This window comes from Lepus europaeus, chromosome 3, assembly GCF_033115175.1.
Source record: "Lepus europaeus isolate LE1 chromosome 3, mLepTim1.pri, whole genome shotgun sequence".
Lineage (NCBI taxonomy): Eukaryota > Metazoa > Chordata > Mammalia > Lagomorpha > Leporidae > Lepus > Lepus europaeus.
In genome coordinates, this window is record NC_084829.1 from 47,288,075 (window position 1) to 47,308,186 (window position 20,112).

The window sequence follows — 20,112 nt, forward strand, 5'->3', positions numbered from 1 at the left end:
CACTTTTTTAACTTATTATGTAGCTACAGGAACAAAACCTGAGTGGTAGTGACACAGGGACCAATGGAACAGAAAAAGAAACCCCAAAACGGACCTACATAAATACACCCAGCTGACATTTGACAAGGGTAAAAATGCAATTAAATGGAAGAAAAGTAGCCTCTTTTTTGGGGAGAGGGGTTAAAGCCAAATTTATTGTCCACCATTGTATGTTACACAAAAATCTAGAAGTAATAAGTTTGCACAGAAAAAAATGATAAATGAGAGTGCAACTGTAATAATTTAAATTTTCTATATCCATGATATTAGGATGATAACCATCGCAATGCACAGGTGTCCTGGTGTCATAGCAGGTTTTGTTCACTGGCCACAGCCTGCCAGATATGTGAAGTGCCAGTGTTCCTGCTCCACTGACTCTTGACAAATCTTTTAAGGTCCTCAAGGAAAGTACTGCACTCCTGGTGCTTCAGCGCAGTACCCCGGCTCCACCAATTCATCCGCAAAACTATTGTCCACCTATCAGACCTCCAGGAACTCTGTTAGGTGGTCCTACAAGGCCCAGTCCAGGGAATCTGTGTTGAGTATGTAACTGGTGTCCTTCCATTCAGACTCCCCAGTAGCCTGAAAGCTAACTTCCCAGATAGAGAAAAAAAGTCACTGTCAGCCCCCTCCTCTTGCCCAACTGCATCCGTTTTGCCATCACTCTTTGTAACTTCAACCCCAAAACTCAGAGTTGATGCCGATCCAGGCTCCTGCTCCTCAGCCTTCTGTCCTTGTGAGGGCTCCTCCTCACCATCTAAGGTTGGTGGGATGCTATTGTTGACACTGAAAGTGACAGTAATCTTTTCTCCCGTTCACTTCTTGCTTTGGTCCTGTTCACTTCCTGCTCCCAGCTTCCAGACATCTTGGGAAGGGATTTATGCTTCTGGATTTTCTACTGCTCCTTAGTCTCACCTGTAAGGAACTCCGCAAAAGCTTTATTTCCTTCAGTGAGCAGGGCATGGTGACCGCAGCCTCAAGTGCTGGCCCCCGAGGCTGGACCGCAGCATGGACCCGCGTGCACACTGAGCAGCCCAAAGGGCCAGGTTCCAGGCCAGGACTCGGGCTGCAGCACCTACCGGAGTTGCATGGCCCGGGCCGCTATGTGGAGGCCCACGATGGCATAGCTCAGGGCCCACTGCACGCAGAGAAGCAGAGGGAGCATCGTGCAGGTGGTGGCAGACAGGCTGCAAAGGGTGATCAAAAATAGCCCTTTTTAACAGAAATTTTATTTTAGAACAATTTTAGAGTTGTAGAAAATTGCAAACGTAAGAAAAATAGTCTCCATAGATCTGATACCAATTTCCCAGTATTAACATCTTGCATTAGTATGGAACATTGTGTACAATTAATGAACCAAAATTAACACTTATTATTAACCAAAGCCCATACTTGCTTCAGGTTTTTCAACATTTTACTAGTGTTGTTCTTCTGTTCTGGTATCCCACATGGCATTTCTTCCTTAGGCTCCTGTTCATTATACCAGTTTCTCATACTTTGTTGAGAGTTGTGATAAGGTGTTTTGAAGAATGTCCCTCAATTGGATTTATATGATCATGAATAGACAGGGATTATGAGTTTTGGGGGAAAGCCAAAGAGATTAAATGTCATATTTTTAATCATATCCTGTAAAGGACACATATAAGGATACTGTGGAAAATGCATGGGAAAATAGAATTTAAAGATAAGCTTAGTTTGATGTAAAAATTTTGAAATCTATGCATAGTTGTACTATCAGCATGATTTACCACTATGTGAACTTTGATTATGGAGCTGGGAATGTGTTTTACAGGTTTCTCACTGTTATGGTTATTCTCTCTCTCCTTTTTAATTTTTAAAAGAAACGCAATACTGATACATGACACAGCACAGATGAACTTCAAAGAGATCACATGAAGCAGAAGCAGCCAGAAGCAAAGACTCATTCATGGTGTATGATTCCATTTATGGCATGTCCAAAAAGGGGAAAGCTTTAGAGGCAGAAAGCAGATGAGGGGTTCTGAGGGGGACTGAAGCTGAGCATGTGCAGTTGCTACAAATGAGGATAAAGTTACCAGTTTAGATTGATGGAGATGTTCCAAAATCAGACTGATAGGATGGGTGCATAACTTCATACGTCTATTATGAAATCACTAAATTGTACACTCTGAGTGCATTTTACACTTCAATAAAGTTGCTTTAGGGAAGAAAAACACTCTATAATTAGAAGTCTCTCTTGCATTCCTGCCCTCAACTCTGTTCTCTCAGCCCCTACAGGAAATCATTTTAATCACTGTGTGGTTTACCCTACCAGTTTTCCTTTGGCGAATATAAGCAAATACAAATATATTAAGACATGTTTTAATGAAAATTAAGTTACTTTAATTTTTACTTCAATGCTGATGATTGAGGAAAGGCAGTCTAATAGAGAGTTAAGAAGAAAGTCTGGGGCCAGTGCTGTGGCACCAGCATCCCATATGGGCGCCAGTTTGAGTCCTGGCTGCTCCACTTCCGATCCAGCTCTCTGCTGTGGCCTGGGAAAGCAGTAGAAGATGGCCCAAGTACTTGGGCCTCTGCACCCACATGGGAGACTTGTAAGAAGTTCCTGGCTCCTGGCTTCAGATCAGCTCAGCTCTGACCATTGCAGTCATCTGGGGAGTGAACCAACAGATGGAAGACCTCTCTCTTCCTCTCTGACTCTGTCTCTCTTTGTAACTCTGAATTTCAAATAAATACAATAAATCTTTTTAAAAAGAAGAAGAAGAAGAAGAAGAAGAAGAAGAAGAAGAAGAAGAAGAAGAAGAAGAAGAAGAAGAAGGAGAAGAAGAAGAAAGTTCATTGAAACCTTTCAGGGATTGTGAAAGAAGGACCATTCTGGGGCTCCACAAAAGCTTTGACATTCATAGCAGTGGTTCTGGGATATCTCATGACTCCTGAAAACATACAGCTTTCAATAGCTTGAATGAGGAAGGGGTTCACAAATTCAGAACAGGATGAAGAAAGGCGGAAAGAGTGAAATATTTGAATTGCCTTCTGGGAGATGAAACAGGAACCGTTTTAGCAATGGTTGGGAGCACAAGTTCTCACTGAAACAGGAAGGTGAGAGCATCCTCTAGTGATTCAGATGCTCCCATTTATATCAGAGTGCCCTGCACTGGAGTCCCAGCTCAGCTCCTGATTCCAGCTTCCTGGAAGCTGCACTCCCTGGGAGGCAGCAGGAGATGGCTCAAGTAATTGTGTTCCTATCTCCCATATGGGAGTCTTGGACTGAGTCCCCTGCTCCGGGATGCCTCCTGGCCTAGCCCTGTGCTATTGCAGGCATCTGGGGAGTGAACCAGCAAATGGTAGTGCTCTTTGTCTGTCTCTCTGCCTTTCAAATAGATAATTTTTTTTTAAAGTGAAACATAGGTGTGTGTGCACATGTGTGTTGTTTGTCCATATGTGTAAGAAGTTATCTTTTTTTTAAAAAAATTTATTTTGAAAGGTAGAGTTACAGAGAAAGGAGGGGGGGTGGGGAGGAGAGATCTTCCAATTGGCTACAATGGCTGAAGCTGGGCTGATCCGAAGCCAGAAGCCAGGAGCTTCTTCCGGGTTTCCCACATAGGTGCAGGGACCCAAGCACTTGGGCCATCTTCCTCTGCTTTCCTAGGCACATTAGCAGTGAATTGGATCAGAGGTGGAGCAGCCAATCGCAACCAGCACCCCATTTAAGCTTTAACCATTAGCCACAGTGCTGGCCCCAAGAAGTAGGTTATAACAAGTTTTCTACTTCCATACTTCCATGAGAGAGGCAACCTTTTTCTTTCTTTCTTTCTTTTTTTTTTTTTTTTTGTATTTGCCAGTTTCCCATGTTGGCCACTAGATGGCAATACCAACCAAATCAGTCCTGCTCTGCGAAAGAAGAAAAAGGGATGTAATAATACAAAGTAGGGGAAAGCTGTTTGGGCATGCACAACACTTTTAAGTCAAATATTCTTATCTCAGGAAAAGCATTGTAAATTTATGCGTGTATAAACATACTTGAGATTATAAGCCAGGCAGGTAATCAAAATGCAAAATCTCCTTGATGTTAATATTACTTTTGCTCTCACTAAATCTTACATTTGAGGAATTTTCAGAACATAAACATGATTTTGATATTGAAAATGAAAAATGGTAAGTGCTCATAAAACCTATTTAAACTGTAATTTCACTGTATGCATTTTAGAATGTAACCATCATATTTTATGATTTCATGGGGAAGATTTTGAGTTCAACCTGGTATGGGAGTCTTCTCATCTTCCCACTCACTCAGCGGGTGGGGATCTCATCAGCTCTGAGCCAGTGGCAATTTGTAGCCCAGTGGATGTCAAGGGCAAAAGGGGTGATGGGCTCTTTTCTCTCATTTCATCAGGGCTGGGCCATCAGCTCCCATTTTCAAAAGTGTTTCCATGAATCATATGCCCCATACATCAGAAGAACTTATGTGATCCCCTGATTACCTTGCAACTACATAATCTTTTTTAAGGTTTCCCAAGGGCTTTTTGTTCCGTTAGGTTTGATTTTACCACTAACTATAACAGGAAACAGAACAGGGGTAAAGGCACCAAAGAGAAAGTTGCAAAACTTCAAACAATTTCACCTGGAATAGTCCCACAATGAGAGCTGCTGCTGGTATGCAGTGCAATGCAAATGAAAGCTTTGATCACTCTCAGCTCTTGGGGCTGCCATCTAGTTTCCCTCTGCAGAGTCCTGCCCACACTCTCAACTCTTTCAGTCCTTGGGGCTATGCTCTTGCCTTTTCTCCAAGAGATTTCTCCACTACCTTTACCTCCCATTCCTCCACATCTCCTTCTTTTATCTAATCCTTACAGGAAAAACTGTGACTTCCATATAGAATGTTCATGGATACAAAAATTATTAAATGATAATTAATCACATTCAGAAGAAAACCCAGATTTTTGGTCGATGTTCTCCTTCGTCAGAAAGGAGGGCTTAGGTTATATTGTGTGCTTTTTCTTGCTACAACAGAGCTGATGCTTGGCCTGAAGCTGAGGATGCTACAGGCAAGGCAGCTCAGAGGAGAGATGTCACAGCTTCCTGCTAATGCATATCCTGAGTGGTAGCAGGTGGTGACTCAAGTGATTGGGTCCCTGTGAGCCATGTGGCAGAGTTGGATTCAGTTCCTGGCTGCTGGCTTTGGTATGGCCTCGCTCAAGCTGTTATGACTGTGGTGGGCATTTAGGGAGTGAATCAGCAGATGAGATCTCTCTTTCAAGTAAATAAAATAAATTTTAAAAGCATATAAGTAACTGAATTTTTATTCCGGTAAAATGTATATATAATTTACCATTTCAACCATTTTTAAATGTACATACAGTTCAACGGTATTAAGTACCTTCTGTGTAACCATCATCATCATTGATCTTCAAAACACTGTTATCACTTCAAACTGAAACTTTGTACCCTTAAATTTTTATTTACCTATTTTCACTGTGTTTTAAAATCAAAAAGACAGAGAGGCACATGAAGAGAACTCTCTCATCTACTTCTTCACTTCCCAACTCCTTGCAACAGCTGGGGCTGTGTCAAGCCAAACCCAGAAGCCTAGAATTCAATTTAGATTTCTGAAGTGGGTGGTAGGGACCTAAGTACTTGAGCCATCATCTGTTGCTTCCCAGGGTGCACCTTAAAAGAAAGCTAGAAAAAAGAAAAAAAGAAAGTAGGAAGCTAGATGGGAAATGGAGTATCTTGGACTAGAATGGAATCAGGCACTCTGATATGCAATGTGGGCTTTCCAAGCAGCAACTCAAACACTGCACCAAAGGCCTGCTATTCAAACTCCTTTCCACAATAACTCCCGATTCTCCCTCCTGTGCCTCTGATGACCACCTGTCTATATTTCTTCTCCATGGATTTAGCTGTTCTGCATACCTCATATACGTGGAATCATACAACAGGTGTCTTTTTGTATCTGGCTTATTTCACAAACCATAATGTCTTCAAGGTTCACTCATCTTGTAGTATTTGTCAGAACTTCACCTCTTTATGAAGCTGAATATTATTTCATTGTATGTATGAAGGATCTTCAAGAAGTCTGTGGAAATACATGTTATGAAAAATACTATGTGTGGATTTCAAAAAGCTTTTGGACTAAAATAAACTTGGTTTTTAATTTCATTTTTTCCACAAACTTTATTGAAGTTCCCTAGTACATGTCATATTTTGTTTATCCATTCATTCAGTGATGGACATTTGGGTTGTTTACACCTCATTTTTTTTAAAAAAAAATTATTTTATTTATTTGAAAGGCAGAGTTACAGAGGGGAGGTGGAGATAGAGAGAAGGCCCTTCCATTAGCTGGTTCACTCCCGAGATGACCACAATGACCAGAGCTGGGCTGATCCGAAGCCAGGAGCCAGGATCTCCTTCCAGGTCTCCCACATGGGTGGACTTGGGCCATCCTCTGCTGCTTTCCCAGGCACATTATCAGGGAGCTGGATTCAGAGTGGAGCAGCTGGGACTCGAGTCAGTGCCCATGTGGAACACTGGCACTTCAGGCAGCAGCTTAACCACTGTGCCGTGGTGCTGGCCCTTGCTTCCACCTTTTGATGACTGTTAATATTGCTGCTATAAACAATGGCATACAAGTAGCTGTTCAAATTCCTGCTATCATTTATTTTGGGTATGTAGTCAGAATTAGAACTGCTAAAATATTTGGTAATTCTATATTTAATTTCTTAAATAAATAACCATACTGTTTACTACAGTCACTAACATTTTTACATTCCCACCAGCAATGTTCCAATTTCTCTATTCCCTTGCAAAGACTTGTTATTTTCTGTTTGTGTAACAGTCACCTTAATGAGTGTGAAATGGTATCTCATTATGGTTTTGATTTGCATTTCCTTAACTTTTAGTGATGAACAACTTTTTAATGTGCTTAATTGGCCAATTGTATGTATCTTCTCTGCAGAAATGTAATTTCAAGTCCTTTGGCCATTTTTAATTGGAATATTTAGTTTGTTTTCTATTCTTAGGTTGTAAGAGTTCTTTATAGACTCTGAATATTGATTTCTCATTGGATATGTGGATTTGCAAACATATGGAGTCTTCAAACATTCAAAAAATTCATATTACTTAAGAAATGCATGGATTTAAAAAAATTTTTCACCAATATAAACTTACCTTTTAATTTCATTCTCTATGAACTTTTTGAAGCATGCTTGTATTCACTTCCACACTGTAGTGTGGCTCTTCACTCTCCTGATAATGTCCTCTGGTTGATCAAAAATTAAATTTTAGTGAAGTCCAATTTATCTAAATATTTTCTTTTGTCACCAGTTCTTTTGATATTTTATACATGTAATCATTTGCAAATCCATGTTATCAAGCTTTCCCTGCACTTCCACTTAAGTGTTTCATCATTTTAAGTTTTATATTTAGATCTTTTGATACATTTTAAGTTAATTTTTACAAAAAGTTCATTCTCTTTTATGTACCAAATAAATGGATTTTTAAAATAAATAAAGCCTCGTTTATTGTCATAAGATTAGCTTAAAGAGAAATAGTTTATCATCTATTAGATTATTAGGACTAATAGTCCTCTTAAATTCTTTTTTAAGCTGTGAATTTCTGGCCCTTTGTACAAAAGCTAATGCAGCAGCAGGAATTTGGCAGTGGTTCAAGCGCTGCTTGGGACATTCACAGCCCATATTGGCGTGCCTGGGTTCATGTCCTGGCTCTACCTCTGACTCCAGCTTCCTGCTAGTGTGCAGCCTGGTGGGCAGCAGGTGATGGCTCAAATGCTGGAGCCCTTGCCACCCATGTGAAAGATCCAGATTTAGTTCCAGGTTCCTGGTTGTGGCCTGTCCCAGTTCTAACTGCTGTGGGCATTTAGAGAGTACACCAGCAGATGGATCTACCTCCTTTCAAATAATTTTAATGTCTGATGGAACAAGGACATACACCTCAGCCATTTTAGGTTCTTGTTACCCCTGCCTTCTTTCAAGAGATCAGTTTAGTCTCACATCCTGTATTGTTCCCCACCCCAGCCCCTGCATTCCTTCCCAGGTTTGGAAGCCAGTGGGCCAAACTTGAAGAAGCAGTATGGAGATGGTCACCTCCACCTACTGCCCTCCAGTCTCACCCATAGCCCACCTAAGATATAAAAAGGCCCAGCCTGCTGGGGTCTGGGCCCTCTGCCACATGTTCAGTCTGTGTACACGCTGGCAGTTGGTCACCTGCCTCTGTGGATTTATTTTCTCTGAATAAATTCAGTTTGGCTGCAAATTTGTACCCTACCTCCTCTCTGTTCTGCACCCCTTTTTTCCTACATTTGGTGCCCAGTGTTATGAGGCACCAATCTGCTCCCCTTTTTATTACAATGTCTTTCTGCCTTTCAAAAAATGTTTTAAAATCTAATATAATAATAGACCATGATAATTCTGAAGTCTATAGATAGATTGATGAGGTCAGGCTACTACACAAGTGTGAATGGTTTAACTTTGGTATATATTCCTAACTTTCTTTCTTTTTAAGATTTATTTATTTGAAAGATTTACACACACACACACACACACAGAGAGAGAGAGACAGAGAGAGAGAGAGGTTTTTCATCCGCTGGTTCACTCTCCAATTGGCTGCAAAGGCTGGAGCTGCGCCAACCCGAAGCCAGAAGCCAGGAGCCAGGAGCTTCTTCAGGGTCTCCCACATGAGTGCAGAGGCCCAAGGACTTGGGCCACCTTCTACTGCTTTCCCAGGCCATAGCAGAGAGCTGGATCAGAAGTGGAGCAGCCGGGACTCGAACTGGCACCCACATGGGATGCCTGCACTGCAGGGGGTGGCTTTACCTGCTATGCCATAGCACCAGCCCCCTGTACTTCCTAACTTTCAAGGGACAAATTCACAGTACTATTTAAGAGCTAAGAGATGTAAGGAAAAGGGTACAGAACAGAGAGGAGATAGAATACAAACTTACAGCCAAAATGAACAATTTATTCACAGAGGTGGGTAATCAGCTGCCAGGGTGCACACAGACTGAACACATGGCCGAAGGCCCAGACCTCAGCAGGCTGGGCCTGTTCATATCTTAGGTGGGTTATGGGTCTGGAGGGGAGGTGGTGGGGGCAAGACACAGAGGTGAGTCTCCATGGAGGTTGGTGCCAGCTTTCAAACCTGGAAAAGAATGCAGGGGTTGGGTGGGGAACAAGACAGGATGTGAGACTGAATAGGTCTCTTTGAAAGAATGCAGAGATTAGGGGTAAATTCCGATTTTATCTACTTTCAGGCAAGGAGCTAGAATGGCTGAGGCTTATGCCCTTGTTCCATCAGGGGAGATAGACACTTATTCCAGCTATTAATGCAACTATGTCCCACATAGAGTGCTTATGCTCAATTCCCAGCTCTGGCTTCCTGCTAATGCAGACGCCAGGAGGCAGCAGTGATGATTCAATGGGTTGGGTTCCTGCCAGCCACATGGAAGACATGGATTGAGGTCCTGGTACCTGGGTTCAGCCTGGTTCAGTCCTAGCTGTTGGAGGGATCTGGGAGAGAACCAGCAGATGGGTGCTCTCTCAGTCTGTCAGTGTCTCTGCCTTTCAAATAAAAATAAATAAATAAATAAATAAATTTTTAATTACTAGAGTTCTTTTAAAGAGAGAGAAACAAAAGGATCTTTCACAAAGAATATGAGGAAGTCGGGGCCGACGCTGTGGCGCAGCGGGTTAACGCCCTGGCGCAGTGGGTTAATGCCCTGGCCTGAAGTGCCGGCATCCCATATGGGCACCGGTTCTCGTCCCGGGTGCTCCTCTTCTGATCCAGCTCTCTGCTATGGCCTGGGAAGGCAGTGGAAGATGGCCTAAGTCCTTGGGCCCCTGCACCCATGTGGGAGACCCGGAAGAAGCTCCTGGCTCCTGGCTCTGGATCGGCGCAGCTCCAGCCGTTGCAGCCATCTGGGGAGTGAACCAGTGGATGGAAGACCTCTCTCTCTGTCTCTACCTCTTTCTGTAACTCTTTCAAATAAATAAAATAAATCTTTTAAAAAAAAAAAAGAATATGAGGAAGTCACTAGATTAGGTCCATGCTCAGACTAAAACTAATTAAATAATTATTTGAGATTAAGTAAAACATAAGTATCCATAAACATAACCTGTTTTATCACATTACATACAAAAAGGTGATTTTTGTCTCAAATAAAACAATTATGGCTACCGAAAAATCATTTTCAAATACCATGAATGCTGCATGAGTATTATGTCAAAAAGTAAACTACTGTTCAGAAATGTAAGCAACATGGGAGCAAAAAAAGCACAGACCAAAATCTTTCTCTGAGGTCTCATTAGCAATAAATCTCAAATCATTTTTAACTTCAAACCATTTCTAGGTTTTCTAAGAAACTTATGAAAACCATTTCATTTTTTAGAACTTTGTGAAAAAGAGCTTTAGAAAATGAGCTTAATTTTTGAAATCCTAAAGAACAAGGAAACAAAATACCTTAGAAAACTGCATTAAATTCTGGAATGTGTTTATTGAGCCTGAAGGTATCTTATAAAAAATCAGTATCACAATGAGTCACCAGGAGGGAGATGATGTTTTTTAATAACTAGGAGGCCAGGAGTAAACATTCCATCACCACACATTTCTAGTTTAACCAAAGTTGTTTCCACACTGGTATTTCTGTGGACTCTAGGATTTAAAAAATTTATTTCCTACAAAGGAAATAAACCCAGGAACTGGTACACAGAGCAATTCACTCTTTAAATGTTTTTCCTACAGTAAGTATAATTTGATCTTGTACCCAATTAAAGAAGAGGAATTTCCCCAATTATCAGGCTTCTTGGCTTTGGCTGTTACTGTTTCTTGTTTAGAAATACTTTGAGTCTGATGCGCTTGGCAAACCCTCCTTCCTCTTCCCCGTGGATAATCATTAACCAGCATATCAAATCTCAATCATTTACAATTAGATCATGTTGACACTCCCTTCCCAGAATATAGCAAGAGAGAAAAAGAGAGGCCATTTAAAAACAGATTTAAGTACTTCTGATTTTCTAAAACTGGCTAACTATCCTTTACTCATTTTTCCCAAGAAATTAACACAAAGGATTGTGAAATTAAACATTACATTATTTTGAACAATAATAAGCTTCTCTTAGGGCTTTTACCCCTCAGATTAATGACAAATTGATAAAAGGCAAGAAAATAAAACAAACGGTGACAATAACTAAAATATAGTTATTAGATCTATTATTTATTATATGCTTACCAATGTCACCAAAATTTTATATTTTGTTAACTGAATTTGGCTTAAAGTTCCCTTCATTAGAATTCAACTTCAGTGTCTCCTGCTTTTGATCTTGACAATGCTTTGCCAACATATTAAGAAGACACACAGCATCCCCTACCTCCAACTCTCATCTTTCTCCTTTGTTCTCTGTCTTGCCAAAGAGCAAACAGGTTAGGGTCTCGGTCCCTCCCTCTCCTCCTCACCATAAGCTTCGATGCTGGTGGGCCAATAGGAAGCAGTATGGCTCGTAGGTGTTGTATCAGATACTCAACTGATCAGAACATCGGAAGTGAAATACTCAGTTACCTGGAAAACAGCACTGGGTGGCTGAGGCACCAGCCTTCTTCTGAGTCACCCCCCTGGAACTGAATACAGTGTAAATTCGTTCACACCCACCCAGTTTATCGGGACCTCTACAAATTATCTTGAGCAAAGCAGGCATTTCATGGCATTGGTCCCTGGGCTTGCCTGATTCAAAACAACTTTTTCTTTGGGGGAACAGACATATCTGCTGAGAACTCTAAACCACCAGAAAGTTTTAAAGCAACACCTGTGTTTCTCTAGGCTACCCATTTTGTTGTATGAAAGATGAAGCCATGCTCCAACTGAGTCTTCTTCGACATATTCAGCTGTATTGCTAAATGTATGTGTGTGGTTTTTTGTTGTTGTTGTTGTTTTATTAAACAAGGAACTGAGGGGCCAGTGCCGTGGCTCACTTGGCTAATACTCTGCCTGCGGTGCCGGCATCCCATATGGGCTCTGGGTTCTAGTCCCGGTTGCTCCTCTTCCAGGCCAGCTCTCTGCTGTGGCTTGGAAGGGCAGGAAGGATGGCCCAAGTGCTTGGGCCCATGCACCCGCATGGCAGACCAGGAGGAAGCACCTGGCTCCTGGCTTTGGATCGGCGTAGCTCCAGCCACAGCGGCCATTTGGGGGATGAACAAACAGAGGGAAGACCTTCCTTTCTGTCTCTCTCTCTCTCCCTCTCTCACTGTCTAGCTCTATCTGTCAAACAAAACAAAACAAAACACCCAAGGAACTGAAATCTCAGCAGCTGGCACTGACAGCCAATATTCCATTATGTATGTGTATAAACCCACTCTGATCTTTACGTAAACTATTTTGCCCTTGTAATGTCATTTGCCTGCCAGTTTGTCTCTAGAGTATCTCTCTGCAGAATAAGGCAACAGGCACTCAAGGAATAAAATTCATTATCACGTTAATGTGAGTGAGTAAAATGATTTAAGTGCTAAAAATTAAATTAAAAGTATTTGCATTATTTTTCATTATTCTATAATTACTTCCTCCATTGAGTTTATTGCCTATGAATTAAATGCACACACATACACACACACATATATGAAGGGTAGTTCAAAAAATTCATGGAAAATGGAATTAAAAGATAAGTTTATTTTGCTGCAAAAAGCTTATAAATTCAGGCTTAAGGAAGGTCTTCAAAAAATTCTTGGAAAATAACAAATTAGGAAAAAAAACTATGTATGCATTTTCAAAAATTTTTATAACAAATAAAGTTATCTTTTAAAATAATATTTATTTAAAAGTCAGTTACAGAGAGGGAGAGACACGGAGAGAGAGAGAGAGAGAGAGATCATCCATTTGCTGGTTCATTCCCCAAATAGCTGCAATGATCAGGACTGGGCCAGGCCAAAGAATGAGGAAAGAACTCCATCCTGGTCTCCCACGTGGGTGGCAAGGGACCAAGTATTTAGGCCATCCTCCACTGCTTTCCCAGCTGCATTAACAGGGAACTGGGTCAGAAGCAAAGCAACTAGGATTGGAACTGGCACCCAGATAAGATGCCAGCGTTGCAGTTGGTGATCCCTCTGGCTGTGTCACAACACCTGCCCCCAGGTTATCTTTTAATTCCATTTTCCCACAAACTTTCTGAAGCATTCTCATATATATGAGTATACTTAACAACCATTTTTATTATTACCATGAGTTTAGCATTATTTTCAGAGTCATAAGAGATAGTTGAAGAAAAACAAGCAAGGGTGGGAAATTATACAAATAATCAATATTGGAACCTGGATTAGAGCACATTTTTGTCCCTCAGTTTGCATCTTAACACATATCAATCAAGGAAACCTATTACCCAAAGTCAAATACAATCAAGCATCTCCACTCAAGCAGCATTTAAAATTCTTTGCTTGTGATGCTTTTTCTCAGAATTCATCATCATCCTCTGCCAATAGGAGTTAATTGCTTTGTATAAGATGGAGGGGTCTAACTAGTTTTGCACATGTAAGTGTTCTTTTTATATCTACACAATGACAGCCTGGTGCAAGTGTGTTGTTATTCTATTAAGCTACACTGGAGCTTCCTGCAAGGCAGATTTTAACCTGGTATAAGCTCATCTCACGTTTTATCCAGGTTTCTCATTGTTGGAAGACCTCAAACAGTCTCACCAGTAACAATTTCTCCAGCATAGGCCCAAAAGAAAATACTAGAAATAGGCTCATTTTAGTACCTATAAACTCATTTTTTATAAACGAATATGAAATACCTTAAACCTCATTTGATCACATCATGAAAAGGGGAAAAAAAACTTGCTTAAGTTCCCTTATCTGTTGGCACATTAGAGAGCTGAACTAAATGACTTTAAGGTAACTGGAGCTCTTTCAAGCCCATAAACACTAATTTTCACTATCCGTAATGTTTTAAGACCTTACAAACACACAGATGGGACATATCTTTAGTGATTATTTTATGTATCTGCACTTAATGGTGTTTTTCCCTTTCAGAAATGTGTCTTATTTCCCATGTCCCAAGCTTCTTACCAAGCAAGGATGGTTAGAGATGGCTTTATATACTACATAATCCAAAGAACAGCTAATTTCTTGTAAAATAAAACAGGAATATAGACCCAGAAATTAATTGTCTTCCTATGGGTTTCTGAGGGAGTCAGGGCTACTGTTTAAATATGTAAATATGTTCTAAATCAGAATTAAATGTCGCGTTTTTATTTGGAAATATACCACTCAGATGACCATTCTCTCTGCCTTCGTGACTAAAGCACTATATCTGGCTGATCAATTTGTTTTTCCTATAAAGTAAAAATGCAAGAATTGTGCCCCAGGATGAGTCAGTGTGTAATAGTTACTGAGTTAAGGATAGTTACTACTTTTGGAAGTAGGAGTAGGAGGAAATAGAAAGGAAATAAAGATATGCATCCCTTCTGGGTAGCTCTCAATCTCATAGAAAGAATGGGGATAAACACTTTTCATTTTCTCTAAACAATGGAAATGTATAACTAAACACATGACAGTGTACAAATCTATACTGTCTGTATGTGATTACTGGGATAACCAAGGCTGACTGGAGAATAGAAAAGTATCTTTAAACAGAATTAGGTCTGACAAATGTTTTTATAGGAAAAAATGGGAGGAAGCTGATATTGTGGTGCAGTGGGTTCAGCTACTGCTGTCTGTGATGCTGGCATCCCTTATGAGTGCCAGTTTGAGTCATGGCTGCTCAGCTTCCAATGCAGTTCCCTGATAATGAAGCTGGGGAAAGATGAAGATGGCCCATGTCCTTTGGCCTCTGCCACCTATGTGGAAGACCTGGATGGAGTTCCAGGCCCCTGGCTTAAACTTGGCCCAGTCCTGGCCATTATGGCCATTTGGGGAATAAAGCAGTAGATGGAAGATTTCTTTCTCTGTCACTCTTTCCAATAAATAAAATAAATCTTTTTAAAAAGAGTACAGAGAGAGGTAGAGACAGAGATATATAGAGAGAAGCCATCCATCTGCTGGTTTACTCCCCAAATGGTTGCAAAGGCCAGAGCTGAGCCAATCCAAAGCCAGGAGCCAGAAGCTTCTTCTGGGTCTCCCACATGGGTGTAGGGGCCCAAGGACTTGGGCTATCCTCCGCTGCTTTCCCAAGTGCAGTAGCAGGGAGTTGGATTGGAAATGGAGTAGTCAGGACTCAAACTGGTGCCCATATGGGATGCAGGCACTGCAGGCTGGGGCTTTAACCCTCTGCGCCACAGCGCCAGCCCCTAAAATAAATCATTAAAAAAAAAAAAAAAAAAAAGGAAGAGTGATAGGACAGGGTTATGTGAGAGATGAATTAGAGTTCTGGGTAGAGGGAATAGGATTGCTATGGCTCTGAGACAGGTAAGAGTATGCAAAGAAAAAATAGATAGTTCAACTTAGAAGAGACAGAGTAGTGAGCCCCTCCCACATATTCTAATCCCAAATGCGTAACCTCTTCTTGTCTCATTCCCCTGCCTGAATTGTCACTCATTCTTGTCATGTCTGCAACTACGACTGGAGGCACTGGGTATATACATCTAGGACCAGGGACTCTTTCTAATTGGAGTTGAAAAGAAGAACCATTAAGGTATTCTGCTTTCCAGAACAGAACATCTAAAAGGTTCTCAAACCTTTCCTTGGGAATATTTACTCCTGCTTAGCATTTCTTCTCTTCTTTATTATGTTACAACTGTGCCTGATGTCTTTCTAGCTTGAAACTACAGCGGAGAAGGCCAGTTTCTATTTATTTAGTATCCAAAAATGCAGAGTCACAATAGAGGTAGAGGCAGGAAATAGAATCACCCTTTCCATGCTGAATATTTTCACTTGATATATAATCCTCCCATCAAATTTTACAAGTGTAAACCTTAAATTCTTCATTATTCTTGCCCTTCTGTAGATACTTGTGTGCCCCCAGAAGTGCTCCCTCATCTGGATGCCTTCCTTTGGTTACTGGCACTCTTCAATCACTAGGCCCCATAGTGCAGTCATATTGACATGTGCTTCCTCCTTTTCTTTTTCTTTTTTTAAAGATTTATTTTATTTAATTGAAAGGCAGAGTGGCAGGGAGAGAGAGAGAGATAGAGAAACAGAAACATGGAGATCTGCTATCTGCTGGTTCAATACCCACGTAGCTGTAAAGGCCAGGAATGGGCCAGGCTGAAACCAGGGGTCAGGAACTCCATTCTGGTCTTGGGCCATCATTTGCTGCTTTCCTTGGAGCATTAGCAGGGAGTGGATCAGAAGTGGTCAGGTCATGAATTGTCACTCATATGGGATGCTGGTATCACAGGTGGAGACTTAATCCACTGAGTCACAAAATGCTCTGCTTCTTCCTGTCCAATACCTCTTTCAGGTGCTCCTTCCATTCTCTTTGCCATCACTCAAGATCATGCTCTCATTATGAGTATGGAAACAGACGCCTAACTTGAGAGGCAGAGTTACAGAGAGTTACAGAGAGAGGCAGAGACAGAAAGAGAGTTCTTCCATCTGCTGGTTTATTTCACAAATGGCCGCAACAGCTTGGAGCTGGGCTGATCCAAAGCCAGGAGCTTCTTCTGGTCTCCCACACAAACACAGGGGCTCAAGCACTTAGGCCATCTTCTACTGCTTTCCCAGGCCATAGCAGAGACCTGGGTTCAAAGAGGAGCAGCTGGGACTCAAACCGGAGCCCATATGGGATTTTCGGCACCGGAGGCGGATGCTTAACTTACTATGGCACAGTGCCGGCCCCTGGATCGCCTTCTAAAGCCTTACATAGAAGCCCTCATCCATCCAGAAGAATAAGAAAAGCAATCAGTTAGTATGGAATCATTTTAAAAATACACACATGCCTTAAACATCCTATTTAACCTTCAAACATATAAAATATTCATTCACTAGAATTTGGTGGAAGTCTAAAATCATTTAACTGAAAGTGCATTTGCCAAATGGATTTCCAAATCTTCCTGCTTGCATAAAAATACTCAGATTTCCTGGACGTGATTTTTTTTTTTTTTTTTTTTTTTGCGAAATGGGATAAGAATATATATACAGTTGTTAAACAAGTGCAAAATTAACCTAGAGTTCAGTGGCATCCCCTAATCTTTCACTGTTGCTTATAGATTTGATTTTGATTTTTTGGGGTTTGTTTTGGAGAGGTTGTGTTTTTTTTGTTTTTTTGTTTTTGTTTTTGTTTTTTGTTTTTGGCAACTCACTTCTATGGGGCTCCTCCATAGCATTCAATTTACTACAGAAAAGTTTGGCCTTGTGTGTGTACGTGTGTGTGCATGTGCACGTGTGTGTGGCGACTCATAGTTTTTTCATTGTGGAACTTTACCCACTTTTGCCTCTGTACTCAGTTTATATTGTTTACATAATGTTCAATTAAAGTCTATAGAGGTTTGGGTTCAGATAAGAGTAAGCATATTCTTCCTTGTCTTTGCCACTGATAATAAATCTGCACAGAATGTACAGAGCAGCTATTCATCTAAAAAGTAAATAATGGCAGGTAGGTTGAAGAGAAAAGGCCCAGAATCTGAAGTACTACTGACTGAGGCAGCATTGAGTTCACCGTTTTTTCCCCCTCCAGTCCTCCCAAGACCGTCCTAAAAGGGAGCACAAGCTGTGGAAGTTTGCATCAAATCCGTGTAAATAGAGCTCCATCTTTTAGCACAGACAGCCAAAAAAGGAAAGTCTAGGAAACAGGAAGTAAAAGAGGCCTAGGAGGGCTAAGAGCTCAGAAAAGTGAAAATCTCAATCTGAATAGGGAAAGACAATTGACAGATGTCAAAGCTGGGACGAAAAAGATATTAGAATTACCTAATAAAGTCTTTAAAGCAGTTATTATAAAATGCCCCAATGAGCAATTACAAGCACACCCAAATCCTAGAATATTAGAAAGTCTTTCAAAGGAAGAGAAGATATAAACAAGAACCAAATGGAAATTTAAGAAATAACAATAAAACAACAGGTAAAATCATTGGTTGGGATCAACACAATAGGGATAATAAAGCAAAGAGTCAATGGACTTGAATAGATCAGTAGAAATAATTCAGTTTGAAAAACAGAAAAAAACTTTATCAAAAAGTGAACTAAGCCCTAGGAATCTGTGGGAGAATAGTAAAAGTTTTAAATTTTGTTTAATTAGAGTTCCAGAAGGAGAAAAGAGTGTGTAATTAAAGAAATGATGGCTGATACTTCACATAAGATATATAGATGGAAAATAAGTACATGAAAATATATTTAGTATCTCTTGACCCAATAGTGGAATGAAAATTAAAATCATGATGGGATATTACCTCATACCTATTAAAATAGCCTTAAAAGATAACTGATAATGCCAAGCACTGATAAGAACAGAATGCAATTAGAACTCATGTATGTTACTTGTGAGAATACAAAAATGGGACAGCTTTCTAGAAAATAATTGGCCATTTTCTTAGACAGTTAAACATACATTTGCCATATGGCCCAGTTGTTGACTCTCATGTTTTTCACCCTAGAGAGATGTAAACCTTTTCACACACACACACACACACACACAAAAACACCTCTACATGACTGTGTATAATAGTTCTATTTGTAATAGTCATAAACTGGAAATAACCCAAAGACCCTTCAGGGATAAATGGATAAACAAGCTGTGGCACATCCATATAACAAAATACAAGCCAGCAATATAAAAGAAGGAATTACTGAAACACACAGTGATTTGCATGACGCTCAAAAGCATTATATTCAATAGAAGAAACCAGCTTCACAGAATAATGTACTAAACTCATATAAGAGCGCTTAGAAGGGTTCATGAAAAATGGAATTTAAGGTGTCTCCCTTTCTGCTTCTCAAATAAATATTTTAAAAATAAGGTTATTTTGCCGCAGAAATGGAAATTGGTAAATTGTATTTTCATACTTCAAATTTCTCAGGAACTGGCCGGCGCTGCGGCTCACTTGGCTAATCCTCTGCCTGCGGCACTGGCACACCGGGTTCTAGTCCCAGTCAGGGTGCCGGATTCTGTCCCAGTTGCCCCTCTTCCAGGCCAGCTCTCTGCTGTGGCCTGGGAGTGCAGTGGAGGATGGCCCAAGTGCTTAGGCCCTGCACCCCATGGGAGACCAGGGAGAAGCACCTGGCTCCTGGCTTCAGATTGGTGCAGTGCACTGGTCGTGGCAGCCATCTGGGGAGTGAACCAACAGAAGGAAGACCTTTCTCTCTGTCTCTCTCTCTCACTGTACACTCTGCCTGTCCAAAAAAAAAAAAAAATTCTCAGGAACTTTTTAAAGACCTCTGGCATGCATGGATTTCAAATTTTTACACCCAAATAAATGTGTCTTTTAATTACACTTTCCTATGAACTTTTTGAAGTAGCCTGGTATATGTTTATCTACATGACTCTTGAGAAGGCAAATGAATAGGGTTAAAGAACAGATCTGTGGTTTTCTGGGTAGGGATAGTGGGGAGAATGTCAGTTTAAAAAGACACAGCAGGCATTTTTTAAGGTAACAGACATTTTCTGTGTTTTTTAAAAAATAATTTACTTAATTTCTTTTCTTTTTTCTTTTTTCTTTTTGGACAGGCAGAGTGGACAGTGAGAGAGAGAGACAGAGAGAAAGGTCTTCCTTTGCCGTTGGTTCACCCTCCAATGGCCGCCACGGCCAGCGCGCTGGGGCCTGTGCACCGCGCTGATCCGAAGCCAGGAGCCAGGTGCTTCTCCTGGTCTCCCATGGGGTGCAGGGCCCAAGCACTTGGGCCATCCTCCACTGCCTTCCCGGGCCATAGCAGAGAGCTGGCCTGGAAGAGGGGCAACCGGGACAGAATCCGGCGCCCCCACCGGGACTAGAACCTGGTGTGCCGGTGCCACAAGGTGGAGGATTAGCCTATAGAGCCGCAGCGCCGGCCCTATACTTAATTTGTCTGAAAGGCAGAGTTGCAGAGAGAGAGAGAAAGACACACAGAAAGAGATCATCCATCTGCTGGTTCACTTTCCAAATGGCTGCAATGGCCTGGGCTGAGCCAAGAGCCTGGAGCTTCATCAAGGTCTCCCACTTGAGTGGCAGGGGCCCAAGTACTTGGGCCATC

At 41.2% G+C, this 20,112-nt stretch overlaps 1 pseudogene; it reads right to left on the reverse strand.

Moving 5' to 3' along the window:
• Positions 1-344: 344 nt before the first annotated feature.
• The window catches only part of LOC133756532 (complement component 1 Q subcomponent-binding protein, mitochondrial-like), a 36,950-nt pseudogene continuing 17,182 nt past the window's right edge, over positions 345-20,112 (reverse strand).